The 22368-nt window shown below is 45.8% G+C and overlaps 1 pseudogene; it reads left to right on the top strand.

Annotated features, from left to right (window-relative positions):
- The first annotated feature begins 588 nt into the window (after window positions 1-588).
- On the top strand, window positions 589-678 carry LOC141182933 (U2 spliceosomal RNA; annotated as a pseudogene).
- The last annotated feature ends 21690 nt before the right edge of the window (window positions 679-22368 follow it).

A 22368-nucleotide genomic window follows, 5' to 3' on the forward strand; every position in this document is an offset into this window, starting at 1 on the left:
TCCCAATCTGGAGGCTTCCTACATACTGAAGCTGGCTGCTGCAGCACAGCCAGATAAAAGCCACTAGCCCATTATGACACGTGCAATGTCTGTTCCATTCTTCCATTCTTGCATTATTCCATTGTCCCATTGTTAGGAGGCAATGGAGCAATAGGACAATGGAGCAATGGAATAATGCAAGAATGGAAGAATGGAACAGACATTGCACGTGTCATAATGGGCTCCTAGCTTTTATCTGCCAGTGCTGCAACAGCCAGCTTCAGTCTGTAGGGAGCCTACAGACTGGGAAGCCGGGGGGGGGAGGGGACAGCTGCTCGTTTGTTCATTAATTAGTTATCCTCTCTACCCCCCCCCCCCCTCGGTCTTGAGGCATGTAGGACATTGGGCAGGGGGGGGAGAATGTGTAAAAATAGGTGGACTTATGCAGATTAAAAACGTTTGGGGTGCATCTGCAACAAGCAGTATATTTGTGGGTTTTAAGGTGTCTATGAACAACATGTCTTCCTAAGGGGAGTCTTTGTCCCTATCCCTACAATAGGTGCCTTCTTTGGGCCAGGGTGCAGCTCTAGGCCAAAACCAATTCAGGTAATCGCTTCTCGGCCTTTTGGCTAAGATCAAGTGTAGTATCTTTTCTTATCAGTTTAATATCTGATACGTCCACCTATTTTCACACATTCTCCTCTCCCCCCTAATGTCCCATGCTCCTCAAGACCGGGAAGGGTGGGGGGTAGAGAGGGTAACTAATTATTGAACAAACGAGCAGCAGTCCCCAGTATGCTCCCTACATACCCATTATGACACGTGCAATGTCCGTTCCATTCTTGCATTTTTCCATTGTCTCATTGTTAGGGGGCAATGGAACAATGGGACAATGGAAGAATGGAACAGACATTGCACGTATCATAATGGGCTCCTGGCTTTTATCTGGCAGTGCTGCAGCAGCCAACTTCAGTCTGTAGGGAGCCTACAGACTGGGAAGCACTGGGGACCGCTGCTCGTTTGTTCATTAATTATTTATTCTCTCTACCCCCCACCCTTCCCGGTTTTGAGGCGCGTGGGACATTAGGGGGGAGAAAAGAGGAGAATGTGTGAAAATAGGTGGACTTATGCAGATTAAAAACATGTGGGGTGCATCTGCAACAAGCAGTATAGTTGTGGGTTTTAAGGTGCCTATTGATGAACAACATGTCTTCCTAAGGGGAGCCTTTGTCCCTATCCCTACAATGGGTGCCTTCTTGGGGCTATGGTGCAGCAATAGGCTATAACCAATTCAGGTAATCGCTTCTCGGTACCTTTCGAAAAGGCGGCTTTGGCCGTCGGCCACCCTAGCAGATTGATGGACACTGGGGTTTAGGCCCTTATTAGTACGCCAGGTGGCTAATATAGTCATCTAGTGGAAAGCATGGCCCCCCAGGATCGACGCCATTGGGCCTGGGAAGATCGAAAGCCCGAAGTGTGAAGTGCCCCAGGATTGGTGACCCTGGGGTGCCTTAACTCACTGGTATTGGGAACCCCACTTGAGTTTCTGGCACATTTGCACAAGCACTTCAAATTTTCTTTCTTTGCACACACCCTTATTCCGGGCCTTCTGGCCTTAGGATCTGGAATTTTTCAATTCCCGGTCGAAGGTCCAGGCAGTATTATACTGTGAAACCTTCGCTATTTATTTAATCTTTTTGTCACTGTGTGTGCACTTATTCACTTGTGTCACGTCCTTCTAGGATTTTGTCGGTATGCTTTTCCCTAACTGGTTCCTCTCTTGGCAGGTCTAGGGGGAAAGTGTGTGGCCATCAGGTTCCACTCCCCCCTGAACCACCCTGGCTCTCCTCTTTCGGGAGGAGAGCATTGTTGGCTTCCCTCTTCCGGGAGGGAAGCACAGTCTTTGGCTCCCACTGCCTTGCTCGGGTGAGAACTCGGGCAGGCGCTGGGGGTAAGATTGGGTCGCCTCTGGCTTTGGCTGGAGGTGGCTATTTGTCCCTGGAATAAACATCAGACAGCACTAGTCCAAGTTATACACTCATGTGAGTGACGCCTAAGTTTCTCTCTCTCACCTGTAGAGTGTTAGCTCTTATGATCAGCAGGGTCCACTATCTCTTCTGTATACTACAGTGTAAGCTCTCTTGGTCAGCGTGGTCCTCTCTCTCTCCTGTAGCGTGTAAGCTCTAATGGTGAGCAGGGTCCTCCATCTCCATTAGAATGGAAGCTCTTGTGGTCAGTGGGGTCCTCTCGCTCTCTTTTTCTCTCTCTCCTGTGGAGTGTAAGCTATACCAGCCAGGTCCTCTCTCTCTCTCTCTTCTCCTCCACGTGTATTTGCTGAGCAATTACAAGCTTTCCTGTATTGAGATTCTCTCAAATTTATTCACCGCCAATCAACTTATTGGGCAAAATTCATCGAAGTTGGCAAATACTAATTTCAAAATATCTGCTCATCTCTACTCAGCACCTTCTGATGACTAACTGAAAATAAAACAAAAAAAATACTATGCAAACACAGGGCCACTAAAAAAAACAAAAAAATCAAAACAAGAAATAAAACCCCTACACATACCACATACAAAAATTTGCAATTGTTTTGTTTTAATCAAACTGCTTCTACAATCATTGGATGCTATGTTTAACCACATCCCGGAATGTGATCAAATAAAAGAAATTGCGGCACTGATAATATTGATGGTCATTCCTGCTAAACTGTTATATTTTATTAAATGTGCAAATATTCATGCTTGTTTCTCATTTTTGTTTGCTTCTCTTTATAGTAACCATGGAGGCTTTCTCTTTAAAAAAAAAAAAAGTTAAATTTCACAATTGTGAGGAATGTGCCAATGGATCATTCTAGATGAAAGAACAAGGCCGATGGCAATCATTCCCTTGACATTCACGTGTTTTCGCAGAAGAACAGGCAGCCAAATAGTACTGTTCTGTATGATATAAAGCCACAAAAAACTTCCATGGAAAGAGAAAAGAGAAGTCAAAGCTAGTAAAACAAACATTTGTTACAATGAAAGAAACAAATATGATAATGGATGAAGCAACCAACTCTTCCCTATAGTAAAGAAATGCGTTGATGTGTGCCAACGCTTCTAAATGCTGATTAAATCACATTTAAAGGGAATCTGTCAGAAACCCTTTACTCCCCACCCTCAGTCACCCCAAAATCATTAATATGATTGTGCAGACCTTTAAAGGCTACACCAGTTGATCCTTTTATGAACCCAAAGCATTGATCCAGCAGTGAGAAATTGTGTTTTGAAGTGATGTCTGGAAGTGCATTGGGACCTGACAATATACTTCTAGCTTTTCAGCCTCACGTTGTACTCACTACCAAACTGCATCCTCCCCCGGCTGATTGACTTGCCGTTTGCTGTCATACCCGACCACTGACCTGTCAATAACGTACAATACCGTAAGTAGTGATATCCCTCTTTGTGGCTCCATACAATACTAATGCTTATGTCCCCTTATGTAGTACCAAGTACAATATTAATATTTCTTTGTGCCCCCATATAGTAGTAATGTTTATCTTTGCACCCAAATACACCAGTAACGACCCTACCAGTGGCACTCATACAGTAGTAACATACACCTTTTATGCCCTGCTACAGTTGTAATGTCCTTAATTGTGGTCGCATACATTCTTAAGTTATAGGGCGACAATTTGGGGTATTACTAGTGTGTGAGGCAACAATTGCAGACATTATTAATGTGACCCCATAAACTAATAATTTCCCCCATTGTGGCCCCTTATACTGATATTCCCCAATTTATATCGCCGTACACTAGAAATGTTCCCCATTCTGGCCCTACACACTTGTAATATCCCCCATTCTGGCCCTAGACACTTGTAATGTCATCCATTCTGTGTAATGCACACGCCCGGACTGACTGGCGTGTGCGTGTATATGTAGTGATTCCACTGGACCGTACCGGAGAGTGAATGCCTGGAGGGGAGTAACTAAGTATCCACCCGATCCGACCAAGGTCGCACGACGGCATACGACGCCAGTGCACCAAGGAGGGACCGAGCAGAGGGACCAGGTGCTACTCCAGGTCAGACCCCGGACACGGCTGTTGACCCACACTGGGGAATACAGGAACAGGCAGGTTAGGCTGGCACACAGACTGGTGGGTACAGGCAGACACGGCAGGTATGCAGACAGGTGGATGCTGGCAAGCACGACTGGTATGCAAACAGGGAGGTACTGGCAGGTACGGCCGGTATGCAGGCAGGTGGATGTTGGTAAGCATGACTGGTATGCAGGCAGGGAGGTACTGGCAGGTACGACAGGTTGGAGCACAGAGTGGATAGGACCCAGTACAGACTGGGACTCGGGAACAGAACCGCAGATGCGGTGGACAAACACAGCAGAGTGAGGCCGCCCGGAGCGGCGAGCAAGAGCAGAGCAAGACGAGACCGCCTGGAGCGGTGAGCGAGAGTAGAGCAGGACGAGACTGCCGGAGCAGGGAGCAAAGGGTCAGAGCAGAGCGAGACTGCCGGAGCAGTGAGCAAAGGGTCAGAGCAGAGCGAGACTGCCAGAGCAGTGAGCAAAGGGTCAGAGCAGAGCGAGACTGCTGGAGCAGTGAGCAAAGGGTCAGAGCAGAGCGAGACTGCCGGAGCAGTGAGCAAAGGGTCAGAGCAGAGCGAGACTGCCAGAGCAGTGAGCAAAGAGTCAGAGCAGAGCGAGACCACCTGGAGCAGTGAGCAAAGGCAGAGCAGGCAAGAACCGCTGGAGCGGTGAGCAAGGCAGAGCAGGCAAGAACCACCGGAGCGGCGAGCAAGGCAGAGCAGAGGGGACAGGGCTCTGTTCACACGGAACAGACAGGAAGGGAAAGGCAGAACCAGATACCCACAGGGTACTTGCAGTGAAGTAGCGAGTGGACCACAAACTCACAAACTGAAGTACAGTGACAACGAGCAGGAGTTAGGTACGAGTTCAGACTCTGCAGAAAAAGAGAAGATATGGGGGATCGTATAGTAAATTTCTTCCTTAATCCTTATTATTTTGTGTAACTGCTTAGGTATTTTAATGTCTCCTTTGTAAAATCCTTGTATATATTTTTCCTAAACACTGCCTCCCTTTTGGATTAAACATAAAATTGAATAGTTCTGTTTCTTTTGTCCTGTAATCTTTCCCTCCCCCAAAGCCATACGCTACCAGAATGCAGGCATTCGCCCAGGCCTGTATTATATTTCAAAGCTGGATGATGGTGGCAGCTATTGTAAAGCTGACAGTGACCTACAGAGGGCGTAAACACGTATTCCATGCATTGGAATCCCGAGGTGTGACGCCATACGCTCACTGGTCATTTGCCGATACCTAAGTAGAGAGTAGTCTGGATCGTATGCTCGTGATTCCGGACGAAATCCATGACACAGTGACGGCACGGTGAGATATTGCATGATCTCCCTGATGTCGTTGCTGTGGGAAAACCTGACAGTACCCAATTCTGACTCCATAAACTAATAATATCTCCCAATTATGGACCTAATGTCATCAATTCTGTACCCCATACACTTATAATATCCCCCATTCTCGCCCCTATAAACTTATAATGTCTTCCACTTATAATTGTCTTCCATTAAAGGGTAACAAATATATATGTCTGCAAGAGAATCCACCAAAATAGGACTAACTTAAAAATTTCCTAAAATCACAATTTTATTATTTGTACAATAAAAAACACTTAACTGAACCACAAACAAAAAAAACTTAGATATACATACTGTACCTTGTGTGTCTTTATCAAATGAGTATGACAAAGATATATGTATTGCCCTATGTATAATTCCTTAAAGGGGTTTTTCCATGAACAAAAGTTCATATTAATCAATAGATCTTGGAATGATAATAATTTCCACAATTGGATGTGTTTAAATAAAATGTCCCTGTGCTGAGATAAACTTATAAATTTGCCCCTGCTGTGCACTGTGTAATTGCCGTGTCTGACCGTGTACAGAACATGGTCTGATCATACCACAGCTCCTGGGCAGGGGAGGAAGCAAAAGAGTATACAGACAGGACAGCACTGGATCACAGCTGATTCTTTCTTTGAAGTGAAACTTTGTTTAAAAAACAGGCAGTGAAATGTTTATATTTTTTTATAATTTTATATAAGATTATCTCAGCACAGGGACATGCCCTGTCATGGCCAAGAAAAACAGGACACAAAAATGTTAATCCTTAGAGCTATTACTCCTACAGTAGCAAAACCTTACAATTAGCATAGCGATACTTTATGAGGAGTTATGTTCCTTGTCCATTTTGATACACAAACACTTAGTTCATCAGGATTGTGAGTGGACTGTAGATCACATTCCCTGTGACGCCTGGATAGCAGCTGATGCAAAATGTTTGTACCCGGCTGTAGATGACATAGCGATATAGCGCTAAGTTTATAGTCACCTATGATGCTAATCACAGGACACACCTTAGTTTCCGTAAGCTCAGTCAAACAAAACAGCTATTGTCCATAGCAACCAGCAATACTTGCGATTCTCTGCACGCGGCCTGTGCATTTAATCAAGATGACCTATGTCAAGGCTCACCGGAACAGATTGCAATTCGTAACGGATCCGTTTTTACTCACTGGATCCAGTATGAAAAAGTGATCTGTTAAAAATGAAAGAAAATGGCTAATTAACTGATCCATTTTCCATGCTAAGCATCTCTGGGAACTCCTTCAAGATTGTTGGAAGACCATTTCCGGTGACTACCTCTTGAAGCTCATCAAGAGAATGCCAAGAGTGTGCAAAGCAGTCATCAAAGCAAAAGGTGGCTACTTTGAAGAACCTAGAATATAAGACATATTTTCAGTTGTTTCACACTTTTTTGTTAAGTATATAATTCCACATGTGTTAATTCATAGTTTTGATGCCTTCAGTGTGAATGTACAATTTTCATAGTCAAGAAAATACAGAAAAATCTTTAAATGAGAAGGTGTGTCCAAACTTTTGGTCTGTACTGTATTTTACTTCACGATAGTGGTAAAATTTTTTCCATAAGACTTGCGTTTACTTGTGAAACAAAACGGAAATTTGTCGAAAATTTTGCAATTTTCAAACTTTGAATTTTCATACCCTTATATCAGAGAGATATGTCACACAAAATAGTTAATAATCAACATTTCCCACATGTCTACTTTACATCAACACAATTTTGGAACCAAAATTTTTTTTTTGTTCAGAAGTTATAAGGGTTGAAAGTTGACCAGCGATTTCTAATTTTTCCAACAAAATTTACAAAACCATTTTCTTAGGGACCACATCACATTTTGAAGTCACTTTGAGGGGCCTTTATGACAGAAAATACCCAAAAGTGACACCATTCTAAAAACTGCACCCCTCAAAGTGCTCAAAACCACATTCAAGAAGTTTATTAACCCTTCACGTGCTTCACAAGAACTGAAGCAACGTGGAAGGAAAAAATGAACATTTAACTTTTTTTCATAAAATGTTTACTTCAGACCCAATTTTTTTTTTCACAAGGGTAGCGAGAGAAAATGGACCACAAGATTTGTTGTGCAATTCCTCCTGAGTAAGCTGATGCACCATATGTGGGGGAAAACCACAGTATGGGCGCATGGCAGGGTTCGGAAAGGAAGGAGCACCATTAGACTTTTTGAATGTAAAATTTGCTTGAATAATTAGCGGACGCCATGTCGTGTTTGGGGAGCCCCTGATGTGCCTAAATAGTGGAAACCCCCACAAGTGACACCATTTTGGAAACTAGACCCCTTAGGGAACTTATCTAGATATGTGATGAACACCTTGAACCCCCAACGCCTTCACAGAAGTTTATAACATTGAGCCATAAAGATAGAAATTTCATTTTTCCCATAAAAATGTTTTTCAGTACCCAATTTTGCGTTTTCAAAAGGGTAACAGGAGAACTTGTCCCATGCCATTCGTTGTGCATAGAAGTTTGTTAGAACCCTCCTGTTTTGTTTTTTCCATCTTGTGTTTTGTGGTCACGTGACCATCTGCCTTTATATTCCAGCTCCGCCCTTTTGGCTGAGCTGGACTTCAGTGTTTGGAAGAGAAAGGGAGAAAAAGCGCGCTATGTGAAGGACTTGATCGGTAGATGTGATGGAAACAGACAAAAGGCCACTCACCTGCTGGAGTTGTGCACCCCTGCACAACTCCGGTGTTAGTGTGGAAATGGAAGGAGCAGGCACGTCTCACCGCAAGGTACAGGTAGCTTGGCACACCACGTGCCGTGTGCTGCAGACCGCCGCTCGTGCTCACCGTTTCCGGGTTCCAAAATTGAAGGCCACTTGTCCGCCCACAGATCAGATGTGCATCACCACAGGTCCTGAAAGCTAGGAGAGTGCAGCCCCCAACCGCAGGTCCTGAGTTGAGCAGCCAAAGGGGAAGTTAATAGTGGTGGGATTTAAGAATGATTGACTAAAAGCTGCTCCTGCCGCTAACCCCCAAGCGGGATTGAAAGTGGTCCAAATTATAGACCGCTTTTTTATTTAGACTGCTTTTTTATTTAATTTGGACTTCAGTGTTTGACTGTTTCTCTAGCTAGGTGCTTCTGTGCCTTTCTCTGTCAGTTCATTTGGTCCTTCTGGGACCTCTAGTACTTTTTTGTTTGTTTGTCTTTTTGTGTTCTGCAACAACTTCTCTGTTTAGGAGGTGTCACATTTTTGTTCCAGTCCTTAGTTCTTTTAGGGACCCCTCCCCTTATGCTATAGGTCTTCGTTCAGACTAGCCGAGGACTAAGGCGGGTCTGTTCGCTAGGAACAGGCAGCCCGCTACATCGTAGGGATTCAGCTTAGTTTTACTGTAGGGACAGTTTTCCCTTTTCTTTCCTTAGTACTTGCTGCAGATCATAACAGTTTATAACATAGAGCCTTGAAATTAAGAAATCAAACTTTTTTTCCACAAAAATGTACTTTTAGCCCCAATTTTTTTATTTTCACAAGGGTAACAGGAGAAAATGGACCACAAAATTTGTTGTACAATTGCTCCTGAGTAGTGTTGAGCATTCCGATACTGAAATATCGGGTATCGGCCGATATTCGCGGTATCGGAATTCCGATACTTAATTCCAATACTTTTAGAATATCGTATACCGGAATCGGAAGTTCCCATAATGCAATGAGCCAGTTTCATTTTATTCAGCCAATGAGGATCCTAAGAAGTGTGGGCACATCCTGTTAGGCATGTAGGCATGTTGACTAATGGCATGGCTGTGATTGGCTGCTGAAATGATGTCATGATGCACTATAAAAGCCGCCGCCGCCATTTTGAGCTCACTCTGCTGTGAATTCAGTTAGGGATAGGACGCTGTTGTTCTGAGGGACTGTTTAATCTACCTCTTTGCTGTATTCTGCTTTACCCAAGCTACTTTATAAATCGCTGTGCCTTGCAGCGCTAGTGCACAGTTCTCTGTGCTGTTCACCGCTGTCTGCAAGGTCTGTGTGTGTGAGTGCAGCTCACCCTGTAGTGTGTGCTTCAGCCACGTCTGGTTGTAGTGCGCTCAGTGTGCGTCACTGCCTCATACATTGTCCTTTTTTGCTAATTGATCATTTTTCCTGATTTCTCCTATTAGTGTGGTGGTTCCATCCGTATCCAGCTACATTGGTTCTAAACACACTGTAAGGGTGGTGAGGATGGCATCTCACTCCTCTGATATTTCTGTTGGTTGAATGTATTTTACATGCATGTTACTGCTATGTATTTAATGGTTATTTCCCTTTGGACTGCAGTGTTGACCGGAGGCCACAAGATGTCACTCTTTCTTTTCACTCTGGTACAGAGTGTAGGTGAAATCTGCCCAGATACAGACATCAGATACACAGACAGTTTGAGGGTTAATTAGAAGTACAGCCCATAGTGGGAGGGAGCTTTGTGGCTTCTGGGAGAAGGGATCCATTTTAGTCAGTCTAGAAAAAGTAAGAGAAAGAGGAAAGACATTGTTCCTGGTGTGGAACTACAAGGCTCATGAGGACAAGGATCTAGTTACAGAGGCAACAGGACGACGCAGGCAAGTGGGGAAACCTGAAGGAGCAAAGCTTAGAAGTCCAGGAAACGTACTGTCCAGCGAGAAAGGGACCTTGGGACAAGGCATCGCCCTGCTGTGGGTACTGAAACAGGGAGCACGTCTCTACGAGCGGCCCCTGGGACTGATATAAGCAAGGACACAGGGGATCAGGGCATAGCGACACACGTGGACCCGTATGACTCTACCCCTAAGAAAATGCAGGCATTTAAGATCTCTCCTCACTACTGTGCCGTACCTGTTGCCAGAAACAAAGTGCAGACTGTAACTCTGAGAATGGAGCCTGAATACTGTGTGGCAAGTGATGAAGAATGCATAACCTGTTACTCTATGTTCACCTGTTTGACTGTGCATAAAAAGAACACTGTTTATAACAGTTGGTTTGGCTTTTTGACTGAGAGGGTTAAACGGGACAGTTCTGCAGCCAACGCATTAACAGGGATTGTGGAGATCTCAGATCTCAAAGCATCGTTGCACATGCAGCCACACAGTACACTATTTCCTGTAGTGGGCCGGGGTGTGAAAGAAGTGATCCTCTCCCATGACTACCACCCTGAGTCCCGTTACATATGGCGTAGTCGGCAGGATGCGAGCTCCACCCCGCTCTCTTCATGCGAGGAAAAGACCCGTGGCACAGATGAGAGGGCGCCTCAATACATGCGGCCCAAGATGGCGGTCAGAAGCATGGACTCCCAGATGGCAACGGCGGCGGTGAAGAGAAGAAGAAAGACCACCTATCATGGGCGTGGATGGCGCCCGAGAGCGCGAAAATGTGTCCAGCCCCCAAGGGTGTCGGCCACAAGAAGGATGTGCCCTGCAGCTAGGATCCAGCCTGGAGTGGGAGGTGCATACCTAAGGAGGGCGCGGCGCAGTGCAAGCAGCTGCCCGTCGGGTGGAAGATGGTGAATGCAGGAGGCGTGGCCGAATAAATTAAAAATCTATGAAAATGAACAAATGAAAGTCAGACATTGCTTTTAAACCCTGCTTCCACAGAATTTAAAAAAAAATTAAACTCATGAAATAGGCCTGGACAGAAATGACGGTACTCTTAACTTAAAATTTTGTTGAATAACCTTTTGAGGCAATCACTGCAATCAAATGATTCCTGTAACTGTCAATGAGACTTCTGCACCTCTCGACAGGTATTTTGGCCCACTCCTCATGACCAAACTACTCCAGTTGTCTCGTGTTTGAAGGTTGAATGTTTCAGCTCTTTCCAAAGATGCTCAATAGGATTTAGGTCAGGGCTCATAGAAGGCCACTTCAGAATAGTCCAATGTTTTCCTTTTAGCCATTCTTGGGTGTTTTTAGCTGTGTGTTTTGGGTCATTATCCTGTTGCAAGACCCATGACCTGCGACTGAGACCAAGCTTTCTGACACTGGACAGCACATTTCTCTCTTTCCCTTGATAGTCTTGAGATTTCATTGTACCCTGCACAGATTCAAGACACCCTGTGCCAGATGCAGCAAAGAAGCCCCAGAACATAACCGAGCCTCCTCCATGTTTCACAGTAGGGACAGTGTTCTTTTCTTGATATGCTTCATTTTTCCATCTGTGAACATAGAGCTGATGTGCCTTGCCATAAACTTCCATTTTTGTCTCATCTGTCCATAGGACGTTCTCCCAGAGGCTTTGTGGCTTGTCAATATGTAGTTTGGCAAATTCCAGTCTGGCTTTTTTATGATTTGTTTTCAACAATGGTGTTCTCCTTGGTCGTCTCCCATGAAGTTTACTTTGAATCAAACAATGACGGATGGTGCGATCTGACACTGGTTCATTGAGCTTGAAGTTCACCTTTAATCTCTTTAGAAGTTATCCTGAGCTCTTTTGTTAATATTCATATTATCCGTCTCTTTGATTTGTCATCAATTTTCCTCCTGCGGCAACGTCCAGGGAGGTTGGCTACAGTCCCATGGATGTTAATTTTCTGAATAATATGTGCAACTGTAGTCACAGGAACATCAAGCTGCTTGGAGATGGTCTTATAACCTTTAACTTGCTTGTCTATAATTTTCTTTCTAATCTCCTGAGACTACTCTTTACTTTGCTTCCTCTGGTCCATGTTGAGTGTTGTACACAGCATGTCACCAAACAGCACAGTGAGTATCTGTAGCCTTATATACCGGCCCACCGACTGATTACAAGATTGTAGACACCTGTGATGCTAATTAGTGGACACAACTAGATTTAACGTGTCCCTTTTGTCACATTATTTTTAGGGGTACCATCATTTCTGATGAGGCCTATTTCATGAGTTTAATTTTTTTTTAAATTCTGTGGAAGCAGGCTTGAAAAGCAATGTCTGACTTTCATTTGTTCATTTTCATAGATTTTTAATTTATTTCTTTTGTCAGATTCAAGTTATTTCTGTGACCATTGTGGGATTTTCTTTCATTAAACGAGGGGTACCAACAATTTTGACCGCGTGTGTATGTGTCATTTTTTTGGTGTATGTATATGGGGGAGTTGCAAGACTGTTCAGCCAAACGAACATTCAGTTGACAGCTATGACATGTATATGACCAGCTTTACTATACTGTTTCTTAAGAAAAAAAAGTTTAAAAATCATACACCTGTGAACAACTTAAAGTGGTTGTCCAATTTTGTAGTAAAGTGGCTGAACATCTTGATCTGCTTTAAAACAACAAAATCAGCATTGCTTTCCTACTGAAGCACCTACTACAGTATGTGTAAGTGACGCGCCCCCTGGGACATATTCCTTTTTTGAGGGGAATACCCGGCACCGGATCAGATGGGGGGTTGTAGTCTCCGAGCGGCTGTGACCCGGTCCCGTGCCCAGGGCGTCAAGCTAAGTGTTATGTGGCAGTCCTTACTGATGTTATAAGAGTTCTTTTGTGTCGACTACGCCACCCGTTGTGATGCGGTCACTGTGGCCGCCGCTGCAGCAGGGTCCGCTGAGGCTGATGGTGGATGTGCAGCTTGGTGGGATAACCCCCAACGGGAGGGGTATAGCCTCAGAGGGGACAGGCGCAGAGGATGGGGGTTGTGGTGGTGCGGTGCAGCCGGCAATGAAGACAGACTCGGGTTGTGCAGTTAAGGGAGTTTACTTACTGCGGATGTTTCGGTCACTCCAGCTGTTAGTGACCACCCGAGCCGTGCTGCGTCCACCAGGTCCTGGATCCGGCCAACCCCCAAACAAGTCCGGAGCGTGGCCCTGAGCTCTCCCTCTGTCCTTTCTTCAGCCGTCCCCACCAGTGATCCACCTAGGTCCAGCTCCCTCGGGCCTTCTGTTGGGCAACCCTTGGCCTTAGGTTCCCTGACCCTCCATGTGGTATGCCTTCAGGGTGGATGTAGTGGGTGGCCGTGGCAGATGCTGCCCACAGCCTCCGGTCTCTGGCTAGGGATGTTTTTGCCCCTACCAGCTTGGGTTCCGGTACCCTTGTGCTGACTCCTCACCCGGTGCTCTAATTTGGGTTCTTGGGTCCCTTCAGTCTTCCCCCTCTGGGTCTTTCTCTTTCTTTCTCCTCTCTCTCTCTCCAGGGCTGCTGTTTTCTTCTCTCTCCTCTCCAACTGACTTGTTCTCAGCGTCTGACCCTGATCTAAGTTGGTGCCCTCCTTATATATCCCTCTATGTGTGAGCTCAGGTGACCAGCACCCAATGAGCTCCTATCACTACCCAGACTGCTCCCCCTATCTGCCCCTACACTACATGGGATGTACCACCCCCCTCCCACTCCAGCCAGGAACAGGCTCGGTTGTACCTGCACATTTCTAAGTGGGAGTACCGTCGGCCTGCTCCTCTGGAATGGGATGTATGTAGTGCATGCAGTCTATCTGAGCTCAGTTCCACACTCCTTCCTTACCCGGGAGTGGAATATCACACCTCTGGGTTGAGGTGCAATACCCCTGTAGCAGCCGAATCCTCAGGGTGCTACATTCCCCCCTGGTAAATCACAGCACGTCCCCGGGCTGTAAGACATAAAACACCAAAAACATACAAATTTTTCATATGAACATATAAAACATATAAAACACTTTATATATATAAAACTTTTTTATATAAACATTCTCGTAGCTCTGGTTCCTCCTCCGGACACTGTGCAACGTGTGTCCGGGAAAAGTGCGAAAAACTGGTTTTCTATAAAACCGGTAGGGGGCGCTTTAGGACGCGCAACTATATACAGGGGAAGTTGGCCGCTCTCAGTCCTCGGCCAAGTAAAGGGAAAGGGATGGCTGCTCACAGTCCTCAGCCTGTAGGATGAAGGGGTTAACGGGTAAACAGTTCCCTGGTCCCAACGGGGACTATATATATATGTATCAACAGTTTCTTTGGTACCCGGTCGGGTAACTATTTACATCACTTGCTCTGCCGCACTCAACGGCGTCTTCCTCCTGCTCTTTGCTTATAGCTGGTTGTTACTTCAGACCCGTCCGGGTCCTCTTGCTCCTCCTCCCAGACGCGGCACCCTTGGTTTTACGGGCGCGGGCTCGGTGGTGGTGGCGCCCGGGTTGCCCAGGCCTTGCGGCCAGGCCTGGGGCACCTGGAAGGTGAAGGGCACCGTTAGGACGGCGGCGCCCTGGGCTACCTGGCCTTGCGGCCAGGCCGGAGGCTCCGCGGAGGTAGGGGGCGCTGTTGGTGGTGCGGCGCCCGGAGGTACTAGGCCTTGCGACCAGGCTGGTGGTACTTCCTGCTTTGTCACGCTCCGGGTCGGGGCGCGTGACGTCACAGGGGTCGCTGCGGCGGCTTCCGGTCGGGGCCTAGTCCATGGCGGTGACCTGGCGGCTACGGGCACAGCAGGGGGACTTTCGGGCTCTGCGACGGGGAGCTGGGGCAGGTGGGCGGTTTCACGGCTTGGGGTATAGGCGTCCCCTTTACCTGCCTCCATGCGTTCGGCTCCCTCCTCGGCGCCGTCTCCGGCCTTGGGTCCTCCTGCGCCATCCTCAGAGGCGGTCTGCTTCCTCTTCCAGGGTAGCGTGCTCCGCTGACTGGTCTCTGCGTGCTGAGCCATCTCCCGGCTCCACTCCGCCAGTATCTCGCGCTGTACCCGGGCCATCCTCCTTGCGAGGCCCTCCAGGGCAGTTTGTGCACACTCCCGGTCTCGGGGGAGCTGCGCTAGGATCTCCGCTAGACCTAGCGGGGTTGTGGACTCTAGCAGGCTCCTGACCATCGGGTCGGTGCTGCTCTGCTCGGCTTCCGGCAGGCTCCTGGCCAGCGGGCCGGTGCTGCTCTGCCCTCCTTCCTCGGTCTCTAGCAGACTCCTGGCCAGCGGGCCGGTGCTGTTCTGCTCTCTTTCCATCTCCGGGTGAGCTTTTCTGCTGCTCCTTTCCAGGCTTCCTGCCTCCGGGTGCGCTCGCTCCAGACTGCTCCAAGCGACACCCATCTTTTCTCTTCTCTTTCGTCTCCTCCCACTTAGAGGGCGGTCCCGGGGCAACTCGGTGACTGTCAGCTCCAGGGGGAGTTCTTTCACGCTGACAGACACCTCCAGCATCACAGTCTCTGTTGGTGGGGGCGGTTTCCACTTTTGGCGCCATTTTCTGTCCTGGCCCACGATGGGAGGTGGCCTCCTGCCCTCCTTTGGCACGCCCATAATGGCGTCCGCTGCTCTTCCAAGGCGGGAAATCTGCGGTTTTGGCGGGAAGCGTCGCCCAGTGGCGGGAAACTCTGCAGATGGCGGGAACAAGCTGGAAATGGCGGACAATCGGCGGGAAACGACTGGTGATGGAGTCCGATGGCGTGGACCCTCCGGAACCGGCGGGAGACTTCTTTCTGAGGTAAACTTGCACTTTTCTTCAGGCACGCAGTACCCGGGTGTTGCGGGCACGTAATCCTGCCGACTACGCCAAAGTTGACGCGCCCCCTGGGACATATTCCTTTTTTGAGGGGAATACCCGGCACCGGATCAGATGGGGGGTTGTAGTCTCCGAGCGGCTGTGACCCGGTCCCGTGCCCAGGGCGTCAAGCTAAGTGTTATGTGGCAGTCCTTACTGATGTTATAAGAGTTCTTTTGTGTCGACTACGCCACCCGTTGTGATGCGGTCACTGTGGCCGCCGCTGCAGCAGGGTCCGCTGAGGCTGATGGTGGATGTGCAGCTTGGTGGGATAACCCCCAACGGGAGGGGTATAGCCTCAGAGGGGACAGGCGCAGAGGATGGGGGTTGTGGTGGTGCGGTGCAGCCGGCAATGAAGACAGACTCGGGTTGTGCAGTTAAGGGAGTTTACTTACTGCGGATGTTTCGGTCACTCCAGCTGTTAGTGACCACCCGAGCCGTGCTGCGTCCACCAGGTCCTGGATCCGGCCAACCCCCAAACAAGTCCGGAGCGTGGCCCTGAGCTCTCCCTCTGTCCTTTCTTCAGCCGTCCCCACCAGTGATCCACCTAGGTCCAGCTCCCTCGGGCCTTCTGTTGGGCAACCCTTGGCCTTAGGTTCCCTGACCCTCCATGTGGTATGCCTTCAGGGTGGATGTAGTGGGTGGCCGTGGCAGATGCTGCCCACAGCCTCCGGTCTCTGGCTAGGGATGTTTTTGCCCCTACCAGCTTGGGTTCCGGTACCCTTGTGCTGACTCCTCACCCGGTGCTCTAATTTGGGTTCTTGGGTCCCTTCAGTCTTCCCCCTCTGGGTCTTTCTCTTTCTTTCTCCTCTCTCTCTCTCCAGGGCTGCTGTTTTCTTCTCTCTCCTCTCCAACTGACTTGTTCTCAGCGTCTGACCCTGATCTAAGTTGGTGCCCTCCTTATATATCCCTCTATGTGTGAGCTCAGGTGACCAGCACCCAATGAGCTCCTATCACTACCCAGACTGCTCCCCCTATCTGCCCCTACACTACATGGGATGTACCACCCCCCTCCCACTCCAGCCAGGAACAGGCTCGGTTGTACCTGCACATTTCTAAGTGGGAGTACCGTCGGCCTGCTCCTCTGGAATGGGATGTATGTAGTGCATGCAGTCTATCTGAGCTCAGTTCCACACTCCTTCCTTACCCGGGAGTGGAATATCACACCTCTGGGTTGAGGTGCAATACCCCTGTAGCAGCCGAATCCTCAGGGTGCTACATAAGCTCTTAAGGTCAGTGGGTTCCACTCTCTCTCTCTTTTCCCCACTTGTATTTTCTGAGCAATTAAAAGCTTTCCAGTATTGAGATTCACGAGAATGTATTTGCCACAAATCAAATTTTGGGGGAAAATTTGGTGAAGCAGGCGAATTTGAATCTCAAAACATCCACAAATCTCTAAAAAGTTCTTGTCACTTGCTAAAAAATGAGTTAAATAACTTGTAAAAAAAAAGCCCTGAGCTTCTCTGATTCCACTGCTTTTTCAGTATTGCACAGCATTGCTGACCTAGATGTCTAGTACTCTTAGACGCCACTGAGCCAGAATTGGGAGGGAGAAGTGAAAGAGCAAATCCAGAGAAGATTCTGATTCTGAAGAACTGCAAGCAGAGATTTCACATATTGCACTCCAAAAGCAAGAAATGTGAATATCTCTGCAATTTAGTCATACATCGCAAAATAAAAAAAAAAAAGTGGTAGATTCAGGGGAGCTCAAAGATTTTTACAAGACAAATAAACTCCATTTTTTATGAGTAAATGATGGGTCATCTTTAACTACTGTAAGCACGCAGTCAATAAAATAGCGATATTTAAGTGAATTATTTTAATTAGAAAAACAAAATCATCTAGCTGCAGTGTCATAATAGGAAACACTCAACGTGACACATATCTCAAAGACAGAAAAGAGTTAGTAAGACGGTCTCTAATATTTGATCTTTTTGTAGCTGTGCTAAGCCATAGCAGTAAAACCATGTAATATTTATACCGGAGTCTGCAATTTGTTGTCTGCTGGCATTGCTAAACCAGAGCAGTAAAGCAATGTAATATTTATACCAGAGCCTGCGTTTTGTCGACTACTGGCATTAGATTATTGTCTTTTATTTGTAATTTCAAAGCATTTTAGATGTTTCTCAATGACTTATTCATAACTACACAATACAAAGGAAACTGTCTCCCAATGCGTGTACATCATACTGCCTGCTTTCCAGGCTCAGACATGCTTAGAGGTCGAAACATTGCATGTCACATGGGTAAAAACCAATGCTGATTTTTTTACTACTGTACTTTGGAAAGCTGTGTGATCAGAGGTAATCAAACCTAGTTCATACTTTCTTACAGGGAACCTGACAGCGGGATTGAAACCTATAAACTAATTATCTAGTTGCATTTGTCTTTAAATGGTTATTACAGGCAAAACTATTGTGTGGGCAAATTCACAGAATTTTGCAATACTTGCCTTTTCAAAGATTGTTCTTCGCATATTCTTGTGAATTGGACTAGTCTGAAATTTCTGCTATGTGCGGGCCAGTCCTATCCAACCTGTCCGTATCATGCCCACTGAGCTGTGGTCCGATCCCTGAGTCGCCCTTACACTGTCCTCCCAGAAAACTGTATCCTGAACATTACAACTTAGAGCATGTAAGTTAAATCTGTCGTTTGTGCACTTATTCCCCAGTAACAGCCACAAACTCCAGTCTATCATACATGCTTACCCTGGAGAGTGCTCAGCACAGCACTGCTTTCAATCTGGACGCATCTTGGACTAGTCCAATTCACAAGAATGTGCGAAAAATTATCTTTGAAAAGGTGAGAATCGCGATATACTGTGAACTTGTTCCACACAATTGGGATTGTCTGTAATCACCATTAAAGGACAAAAGCAGCCCTTCAATTAGTTTATAGGTCTCAATTCTGCTGTCAGGTTCCCTTTAAGTATTGACAAGATTTGAATACCGCTGCTTACCTTTCAAAATCCTCCTGCGTATAATCCAAAAAAACACAGCTTTCCAAAGAATGGTGGTAGAAATTCAGCATTGGTTTATTTATCCATGTGACATGTGATGTTTCGACTAAATATGTCTGAGCCTTTGAAAGCAAATATTTTTAACCAAGAATCCCTATCAATCATCCAAAAATTGGCAGTGCTCCAAAGTATAGTGGTAAAAAAAATCAGCAGTGGTTTATTCATCCTTGTTGCATGTGATGCGATGCTTCAACTCCCAAATATGTCGAAGTCTTTGTCATTGCTGGAGAAAGACTAAGGCTGCGTGCACACGATGCGTTTTTCATGCGTTTCAGCTGCGGAATTTCCGCAGCGGAAACGCATCAAAAACGCATGGTAATCCGCACCCCATGGTCCCCAATGGCATTCCGCAATGTCAATGCACATGCTGCGGATTTTTCCGCAGCGTTTATGCAGCGCTCATAAATCCGCAGCATGTTCATTAATTTTGGTCTCGCGAGATGCCGGCAAGCCAGGAAGGAGCGAGACAGCACACGCAGCGGCATCGGAGGTAAGTATAGCTTTTTATTTTTACGGTCACACTGTATAAATCCATGCAGTTTGCATGGATTTATACAGTGTGACCTAGTTGTCAAGCACTTTCCAAGTGACGCTATCGCCTGGAAAGTGCTTGTGAGTCCGCATGCGGAAACACATGCGTTAGCGCATGTAGATCCGCATGTATTCCGCATGTATTCTGCAGGAAAAACGCATGCACAATCTGCATGCGTTTTTTCTGCCAGGGAGATGCAGAAATGCTGCAGAAATTTTCTGCTTCATTTCTGCATCGTGGGCACATCGATTTATGCACCACTGTCGATTTATGCACCACTGTCGAGATTATACACCACTGCTGATTCTTCGACCACTTCTGATTTATACATCACTACTCATTTATTCCAAACCAGGAATTGAAGCTCGAGGAGGGTAATTTGCTTATTTCCGGTGTATTGTGGAAAGAGTGAAGAGTTGCCGTGAGTCTTAAGATCTTTGGGTATAGCTGGATCCATCAATTCCTATTTTGCATCTGTGTTCTCTAATAAAGCAAATGTAACATCGACTGATCTTCACTGTGCTATGAAATGAGTAAAAGAATCCACAAAATCTATAAACAGGGAGATGGAGACTAAACACTTGGCTAATTTTAAATGAATTTAAATCTCCTGGTCCAGATGAATTACATCCTAGGGTACTGAAAGAGATAGCAGAGGAAATTGCAGAACCACTAGCCAGAATCTTTGAAAATTCCTGGAAAACAGGAGAAGTCCCAGAAGATTGGAGAAGGGCAAATGTTGTCCCAATCTTCAGAAACCAAAAAAGATGGAGCCAGGAAATTACAGGCCAGTGAGCCTTACTTCTATACCAGAAAAGGTCTGTGAACAAATTATGAAACAGCGTGTATGTAAGTACTCAGATAAGAATACAGTAATTAACCGAGCCAGCATGGGTTTGTAGCAAACAAGTCAGCCAGACTAATCTAATTTCCTTCTATGATGGAATCTCTGACGGGGTGGATCAGGGAAATGTGGTAGATATAGTATATCTCGACTTCTGCAAAGCATTTGATAAAGAATCTCATGATATCCCTATTAAAAAAATGACCAAGTATGGGATTGACAAGGCTACCTTTAGGTGGCTCAGTGATCATAATCAAAGAGTGGTAATAAATGGTTGCAAATCCAATTGGAAGAGTGTTTCAAGGGTACCACAAGGCTTCGTCTTGGCCCTAGTATTCAACATTTTTATAAATTATATAGATAAGGGAAGTAAAGGTAAACTAATCAAATTTGCAGACGATGCAAATCTAGCTAGCACTAGAGAAGGCAGAGAACGGATTAAGAAGGATCTAGATAAGCTTGAACAATGGGCAGCAACTAATAGAATGATATTTAACAGCGAGAAATGCAAGATTCTACATCTGGGTAAGAAAACGAAAATTTCATCTACAGAATGGGAGGAAAAGAACTAAGCAACAGCATATGTAAAAAATACTTGGGTATACTAATAGATCATAGACTGCACATGAGTCAACAGTGTGATGCAGCAGCAAAAAAGGGAAACCTAGTTCTGGGATGTATTGAGAGAAGCATACAGTCTAGATCACGTGAAGTAATTATCCCCCTCGACTCCTTCTTGGTCAGACCTCATCTGGAATACTGTGTCCAGTTCTGGGCACCACATTTTTAAAAGGACATTGAAAAACTGGAGCAAGTTCAGAGAAAAGCTACCACGATGGTTCCTATGAGGAACGGTTAAAGGATCTAGGAATGTTAGCTTGCAAAAAAAGAAGGCTTTGAGGAGACTTAATAGTTATCTACAAATATCGGAAGGGATGTCACAGTGTAGAGGGATCATACTTGTTCTCATTTGCATATAGAAACACGAGAAGCAATGGAATGAAACTGAAAGGGAGAAGATACAGATTAGATATTAGAAAAAAACTTTTTGACAGTGAGGGTGGTCAATGAGTGGAACACGCTGCCACGAGAGGTGGTGAGGTCTCCTTCAATGGAAGTCTTCAAACAAAGGCTGGACAGATATTTGTCCGAGATGGTTTAGTGAATCTTGCATTGAGCAGGGGGTTGGACATGATCCTGGAGGTCCTTTCCAACTCTACCTTTCTATGAATCTATGATTCCCCATTGCTGATTTATACACCACTGCCGATTTATACAGCACTGCTGATTCATAGACCTCTGCTGATTTATACACTACTGCTGATTTATACACCACTGCTGATTTATACACCACTGCTGATTTATACACCAGTACAGATTCATAGACCACTGCTGATTTCTACACAACTGCTGATTTGTAAACCACTTCCGATTTATAAGCCACTGCTGGTGTATACACTGCTGACAATTTATACACCACTGCCGATTTATACACCATTGCTAATTCATAGACCATTCCTGATTTATACACGAATGCTGACTTATTTACCACCATACTTTGGAGTGCTTTCAATGTTTGATTGATAGATATTCTTGAGCCTACTTTATACAGCCTCTGGTTTAAGTATTTAGCACAGCAATCCAGCTGATTACTTGCATATATAACTACATTGTCTTCAAGGGTAAGTCACCTTACATTTTCATTTAAAAGTTATATATAGAATTAATCTACATAAAAAGGTGAGTATGTGGTAGTTATTCAGGAAAATGTTGGGTTTGAAGCATAAATCATTTTGAATGTAGATCTGGGATGTAATACAAGATAATCGGGCATACAGTGGGGAAAAAATGTATTTAGTCAGCCACCAATTGTGCAAGTTCTCCCACTTAAAAAGATGAGAGAGGCCTGTAATTAACATTATAGGTAGACCTCAACTATGAGAGACAAAATGAGAAAACAAATCCTGAAAATCACATTGTCTGATTTGGAAAGAAATTGTTTTCAAATTTTGGTGGAAAATAAGTATATGTTCAATTACAAAAATTCATCTCAATACTTTGTTATATATTCTTTGTTGGCGATGACAGAGGTCAAACGTTTTCTGTAAGTCTTCACAAGGTTGGCACACACTGTTGCTGGTATGTTGGCCCATTCCTCTATGCAGATCTCTTCTAGAG

This window comes from Phyllobates terribilis, unplaced genomic scaffold (assembly GCF_046119375.1).
Source record: "Phyllobates terribilis strain yellow unplaced genomic scaffold, ASM4611937v1 Scaffold_37__1_contigs__length_12642776, whole genome shotgun sequence".
Classification (NCBI taxonomy): Eukaryota; Metazoa; Chordata; class Amphibia; order Anura; family Dendrobatidae; genus Phyllobates; species Phyllobates terribilis.